This window comes from Anser anser, assembly GCF_964211835.1.
Source record: "Anser anser genome assembly, chromosome: 23".
NCBI classification, from domain to species: Eukaryota; Metazoa; Chordata; class Aves; order Anseriformes; family Anatidae; genus Anser; species Anser anser.
In genome coordinates, this window is record NC_139744.1 from 187,066 (window position 1) to 194,122 (window position 7,057).

The 7,057-nt window shown below is 45.2% G+C and overlaps 1 long non-coding RNA gene across 1 annotated transcript; it reads right to left on the reverse strand.

Annotated features, from left to right (window-relative positions):
* Nucleotides 1-771: 771 nt before the first annotated feature.
* On the reverse strand, nt 772-7,021 carry LOC310885724. The gene is made up of 2 exons (XR_014574946.1): nt 3,358-7,021; nt 772-1,279 (listed from the first exon to the last, which is right to left on the reverse strand). It is a non-coding gene; the product is annotated as an uncharacterized lncRNA (long non-coding RNA).
* Nucleotides 7,022-7,057: the final 36 nt, after the last annotated feature.

Sequence of the window (7,057 nt, forward strand, 5' to 3'; positions counted from 1 at the left end):
AGGATCACCGTTTCCCCTTTCAGTTCTTTTTTGATTTTCTGCATAATTTCCTCCGTAAGGTTTTTTCAGATAGTGGATAGAGTATATTGCAATAAAGGAGATGAGCAGTCAGCCCCTTTGTGGTTATACTGAAGGTACTATATACTGGCAAAAAAAAAAAAAAAAAAACAAAACGTGAACAGGAAAAATAGCAGCTCAGAAGTCTTACTCATCTCACAATGTGTTTCTGATCACTTAAGCTAAACAAGGAAAAGAACATAGCCTGTGTTTCTGTTGGAGAGGTCTCAGAAAAATGATAAACAAAATTAGACTGAAAAATTATACCTTCCAAGTCAGCTGAAGCATGAAGGTATCAGCTTGCTGTTCAACCTTAGATATCCTTAATAGTCTGAAGGTCTTATGACACTTAAAATAATGCCTGTGTCCTATTCAAACTCTAGTTTGGTAACTGCTCAGGTTCTTCTGTAACATCTGTGATTTCAACAGGTATTCTACACCTCCCTTTCACAGAGCAGTTCCTGCAGGGTGCTAAAATAAAATTTATTGTATGTCAGCGGAGAGGTTGAATTTGATATTAGTTGAAAGATGACCTCATTCCCGGGGGTAGAAAGAGAACCAGTGCACTGAGGGAAGAAGGTGTTAAGGAAGTCTGGTAGATACCTGTCCATTCTAGTTGCAGGTCTGTAATGGAAAAAGTATTCATCAGCCACTACCAAGGAAACTTGAGTGTGTCAGAATATACTAGTGTACATAGAGCTTAGACCCCCTGAGTGGTGTTCTACAAGAAAGCCAGAGAGGGACTCTTTATTAGGGAGTATAGTGACAGGACAAGGGGTAGTGGTTTTAAACTAAAAGAGGGTAGATTTACATTAGATATTACAAGGAAATTCTTTACTCAGAGGATGGTGAGGCACCGGAACAGGCTGCCCAGAGAAGCTGTGGATGCCCCATCCCTGGAAGCATCGAAGGACAAGTTGGATGGGGCTTTGGGCAGTTTGGTCTGTTGGAAAGTGTTTCTGCCCATGGCAAGGGGGTTGAAATTGGATAAGCTTTAAGGTCGCTTCCAACATAAACCATTCTCTGATTCTTTTAGAAATCATACGTTTGCTAGTTTAAGGTTGTTAGTTCATAGGAAAATACTTGGCTGAAGTGTTGTCTGAAAATGTAAGCTTTTTGTTATTACTGGAAGACAACTGTATTCTGTTACACAGCGTCTCAGATTTTCATTTATTCCTTTTAGACATTTTCATTGTGTACAGTAATCCATCCACTCTGCCTCCTGTTTAAAAAAAAAAAAGGCAAATCATGTTAGATTGTCACAGAAGATAAATTCAGATGTTTAAGTTAATGTAACTCATGGTACCTCACGTTTCTATCATAGGTTCAAAAGGGGAAAAGGATAATATCAGGCTTTTTAGTGATCAGGTGTGTAACAGCAGGATAATGTTTGAGGGATGGTGTGCTGGTGAGGGCTTTCACTCTGCTCCACGAGGTACTGAGTACACTGCAGTGCATTTGAAATGTTTATAGACCGAGGCACGCTGTTTGAGAAATAAACAAGAGGAACTCGAACCTTTGTCTCAGTTGCGGAGGTACAACACCATTGGCTAAGTGAGACTCGGTGGGAAGAGTCCTGTGACTGGAGAATTGTGATGGGCACTTACAGGCCCTTCAGGAGAGAGCCAGAGCAGGTGAGGTGGAGGGGTAGCATTGCATGTGAAGGAGGGGTTGGACTGTGCAGCACTCGCACTTAGGAATGATGTGGTTGAAAGCCTCTGGGTAAGGATTGGAAGAAAAGCTAATGTGGATGTCGTTGTGGGAGCGTACTACAGATCACCAAGCCCGAGTGATGACACCGATGTATTATTCTATAAGGAATTAAGGGAAATCTCTAGATCAATTGCCCTTGTCCTTACGGACAACTTCAGCTTCCCCGGTGTTAACTGGGACTATCATACAGCAGACACAAACAGGTCCAGGAAATTCCAGAAACATGAAATAACCTTTTTTTTTAATATATATATATAGGTACTAAAGGAGCTGACTAGGAAGGATGTTCTCCCAGATCTGTTGTTCGTAAATAAAGATGGTCTTGTGTGTGAAGTGATGATGGTGGCTGTCTTGGCCACAGCGATCATGAAATGGTTGAGTTTAAAATCCTTTGTGATAAAAAGCTGTCAGCAGAGCTACTGCCATGGATTTTGAGAGAGCAGACTTCAGGCTGCTCAAGAAAATAGTAAGGTACCCTGGAAATCTGCTTTTGAGGGTGTTGGGGTCCATAAATACTGGTTACTTTTTAAGAGACATCTTTTAAGAGTGAAGGAGCAAGCAATTCCTGTGTGTTGGAAGTCAAGCCAGCAAGGCAGAAGGCAGGTTTGGCTGAACAGAGGTCTCCTGAAACTTAGGTAGAAAAAGAATATATATTGACTTAGGAAACAAGGTCAGGCTACACCAAGGGACTAGAGAGATGCCAATTGCCACTGTAGGGAGAAAACTCTTACAGCCAAAGATCAATTGGAGTCAAAGCTGGCCAGTACTGTGGCAGATAACAAAGGTGTTTTTTTTTAAGTATGTTAACGGTTATAGAAGGACTAAAGAGAACATAAGTCTGTTATGCTAACGGGTGAAGTTAAAGCAGGGATATTTAATGCCTTCTTCACCTGTTTTTAGACTGTCTGGTAGACAAAGGGAAGGCAGTGGATATGTTTGATTTTATTATTTTATATTTATTTTATTATTTTTATTTTATTATTTTAGCAGAGCTTTTGATACTGTCTCTCACAGTATCCTGAACAAAATGTCCAGCCTACAGCTAGATATGTACACACAATACTGTGGGTGAACATATGGCTGAAGGGTCATGCCCAAAAAGTTATAGTAAATGGGGTAACATTAGGCTGGCAGCTAGCCATTAGTGGTGTTCCCCAGGGCTTAATTTTAGGGCCATTTCTCTTCATTGTTTTTATCAACGACCTGGGCTTAGTAAGTTTGCAGATGATAGTAAATTTGGAGGAGCCCTTGATTGCCTTAAGGGCAGAGAGGCCTTACAGAGAGATCTTGATAGGTTAGAGCACTGGGCAATCACCAACTGTATGAAATTTAACGAGCAAATACCAAATTCTGCACCTGGGACAGTGTATTGCTAGTGGTACGTGTAGTCTGGGGGACAAACGGCTGGAGTGCAGCCCTTCAGAAAGTGCTCTGGGAGGGTTGGTTGATGGTAAGCTCAATATGAATTGACAGTGTTCCCTGGTGGCCAAAAGGGTCCACCATATCCTGGGGTGCATCAAGCACAGTACTGCTAACTGATCAAAAGACGTCACAGACCTACTATACTCGACATTGGTGCTGACTCACCTTGAGTACTGTGTGCAGTTTGGGGCTCCACAATATAAGAAGGATATGCAAATACTAGAATGCTTCCAAAGGAGGGCAACGAGGACGGTGAAAGGACTAGAGGACATGACTTATGAGGAATGCTTGGTTTGTTCAGCTTAAAAAAGAGAAGACTGAGGGTTGACTTCATTGCTGTCTGCAACTTCATCCTGAAGAGTAGAAAGGGAGGTGCTCATCTCTTGACCGGTGAGAGGACGCAAGGGAATGACTTAAAGCGGTGTCATGGGAAGTTCAGGTTGGATATTAGGAAAAAGTTCTTCATTGAATGGGTGGTCAGGCAGTGTAACAAGCTCCCCAGAGAAGTGGTTGTGGCCCCAAACCTGTTGGTGTGCAAGAAGCATTTGGACCAGTCTCTTAGATACTTGGTTTAACTCTTAGGTTCTGTGTGGAGTCGGTTGGAGTCAGTAATCCTCATGGGGCCCTTCCAACTCAGAATGTTCTGTGATCTTATGATTTTTCCCATCCCACAGAGAAATTGTTCACCAGAAGGCTGGAATTTAGTCTGTGGCCTTCCTGTTGAGAACTGCAGGAGGAACATTTTGTGGAGGATTAGCCACGAGATGGCAGCGAAGCAGATCACTGACAGCTACTCAAAGAAGCAAATGAAGTAGATGAAGGAAGTCAGCAGCATGCTCCTCTAGTCATAACAATGTTGGAATCTTTGCATGAAGTAATTTACTGAATTAGGAATTTTTCTCCAATTTTGAAGCTGGTTTCCAATTAACTCCTAATGTCTCAGATCCCCCAAATTTTCACATTATTTAAAATGAATTTTCCTAATTAGGGCCACTAAGTACTCTTAAGTCAGCCCACCTTATAAAAGCCCTATCTTGTTGCCTATGTTCCCTGACTTCTATATGTTGTATGGACCCAAACATAGGAAGTAATCTGTTTTATATAGAGCTGCATAATTCCAGTTTGGCTTCTTTTAATCCCTTGTAGTGATTTTATATCATAGCTGTTTGTTACATGAATCCTTAGTGGTAATTAGCCTTGTAAATGCTTTCTTAACTATAATTTTTAATATAAGGCTTCTCCCTCAAGATGCTTAACTAGAGAGACAGGAGCTTTTGGTGAACAAGTTATCTCAGGGGGGTTCTTTCAGTTTGTCAGAACTAGGTGGCAGTCCTGTTGGGGAGGGGGAATCCATATTTCCCAGGGTGGAGGGGAATTATAAATCGCCTTGTGGTCTGTAAGCCAGAGGATAAAGAACTTGCCCAGGATTTAAGTTAGATATTTGATAAAATTTTCTTTAAAAAGAAATTGGAGTCGTACCCTTTCCCCTGACCACACGAGTACAAGTAAGGTGCCTGGAGTGCTACAGAGCATGACTGTCTTACCCCATTTAATAATTCATTTTCATAAAAACAAACATTTACAAAACAGAAATTTGGGGGTTCCTGTCTATTGCTGGGTGAACCTAGCCACTCTGGGGAGTCTGTCTTTCTGTCTCTGTCTTTTCTGTCTGTCTTGATTCTTATCATTACGAAGCACAAAACTGAAGCCCAAGTTGGAGAAACCTTGGGAGAGCTGAGTTTTGACTGGATTAGCCTTGAACTGAGTGAAGCTGGCCACTTTGTGTCCAGTGTCCCAACTGCTGCGTTGTGGGAGACTGCAGAAATAGATGCATGGGAAGGTCACCCCAAGTAGTGAAATGAAACAAAAGGAGTGTACAGTTTGTTGGTTTTTTTGTTTGTTTTTTGAGGGTGGGGATTTTGTTATTGTATGCTGGGTATCAGAAAAATATATATATAATTTGGCCACCAAAAGTATATTGTTAGAAATAATGTGTAAGATAATACTGTATTGAGAAGATGGCACAAGGTGACTAGCTGCAATTGAAGGTTCCTTGTCCACGTGCCTTAAAGACAGCTGTAGAGGTGGTCTCCCCCCTGTGAATAAAGGAAAGCTTTAGTTTTACTCTGAGGTTCCCCAAATTTACTCCGAGGTTCCCCGAAATACGTAGTGCAATAAGGGTTGGACCCTATCTGAAGCAGGTGGCTGGATGGATTTCATGGCGTCCACTGAACTAAGGCTAAGACTAAGCTAACTTTTGTGTGTCACAGGAGGGAAATTGGGGGGGCAGACACAAATACGTGGATTTTGTAAGCCTAAATACGTGGATTTTGTAAGCCTACAGTTACTTAAGGGCTGATGCAATCTACTTGTGGGTTAGAAAACAGGAGGACAAACATGGAGAGAAGTGTACATCAGTGAATTTCCTGCAGCATGGGGATGTTACACCCATTGCAGGGAAATTGTGTACTCATGAGAGGGTTGCCTGTCTGTTCAGGGGTTGCCAGGAGCCAAGTCAGCCCAGTGCAGGGAATGCTGTCCTCACTTGCTCTCCAGAGTTCTTAACAGTGGAAAATCACTGGGAGACTGGATCACCCTTGCCAAACTCCTCTGCCTGTGATGTTTCTGGAATGATCTTTGCCCTGGTGCCTTTCAGTAGGAAAGCAACAGAAGGCAGGGGAGAATTTGCCCTTGTTGAGTTTCCCACTTGCCTTAGACCCACTGACAAATCACTGTGAGTACAGACTTCTGTCTTCATAGAAGCTGGTTTAACTCCAAGGGGGAGCTAATGCAAAAAGAAAAGCATCAAAACCCATGCTGTACAGAAGAAACAGTGTGTGCTCTACATCAAAAAGGCAAAATGTCTCTAACTAAATAGATGATAAAATATTTCCTTGATAAGTAGGGTTCTTTTATACGGACAGTGACCGCTGGCAGTTATCACTACCTGAAGGTTAGTGTCCTTTAACAACTGGAAGCAAAGTCCATGAGGAGAGGTCTCAAAATACCAACAGCTGGGCTGCACCAGTGCTCTGGTCGGTTGGAGCTGGAACCGAATTTTGGAGAGATGGGGAAATGTTACAGGTCTGAGGACTGAGGCTTGACCACTTAGGCAACGTGGCTTTCCGCAGAGCAGCTGGCACCGGGGCGGGGGGTCTCAGTGGTCCTCATCCAGCCTGTGTACCACGCGCGCACGTAGGCAGCAGAAGGCCGTGCTTTTTGCAGCTCTTTTGAGGTTCGTGTCCGTCTTTTTTTAGACGTCGTTAATTAAAAAGCAAGACAAAAACCCAACCTCAGGCAGCCCCTAAGTACATGTTTGTGAAGGCCGCGCCGTTACGTCCCCTCCCTGCCCACGCCCTCCGCTTGCAGACTTTGACCGAGCTCGGCTTTGCGCCCCCTGTAATCGCGGGTGCCTCCCGTACAAATTACACGTCCTGCAGAACCCAAGATGCCGCCCCGGGAGCGGGCGGCGGCTCGCGGCGGGGACGTGGCCGCCGCGTTCCCTGCGATCCTGCGGCGGGGCGGCCGCCTAAAGTTAGCCCGGCTGCGGGCGGAGGGGGCCGGCCGCGCCCTGGGCGAGGCGGCGCTGTCCCGGCTCGGCAGACCCGGAGCGTCCCGGGGAGCGCGGGGGGGGGGGGGGCCTCGTCCCGCCCGGGCCGGCGGCTCTGAGCCTCCGTCACCCGTCGGCCTGGGGAGGCAGAGCCCCCAGAGGCGCTCGATTACAAACCCGCGAATCTGCCCGTTTCTAGGAGAGAGAAGAACAGTCCGCGGCTCGCTGCCGACGTCCCCGGGCGCTCGGAGCAAAGCCCGGCCGCGCGCCCGCGAGTGCGGGGGGGGGGGGGGGCCGCCGGCGGCCCCGCGTGCG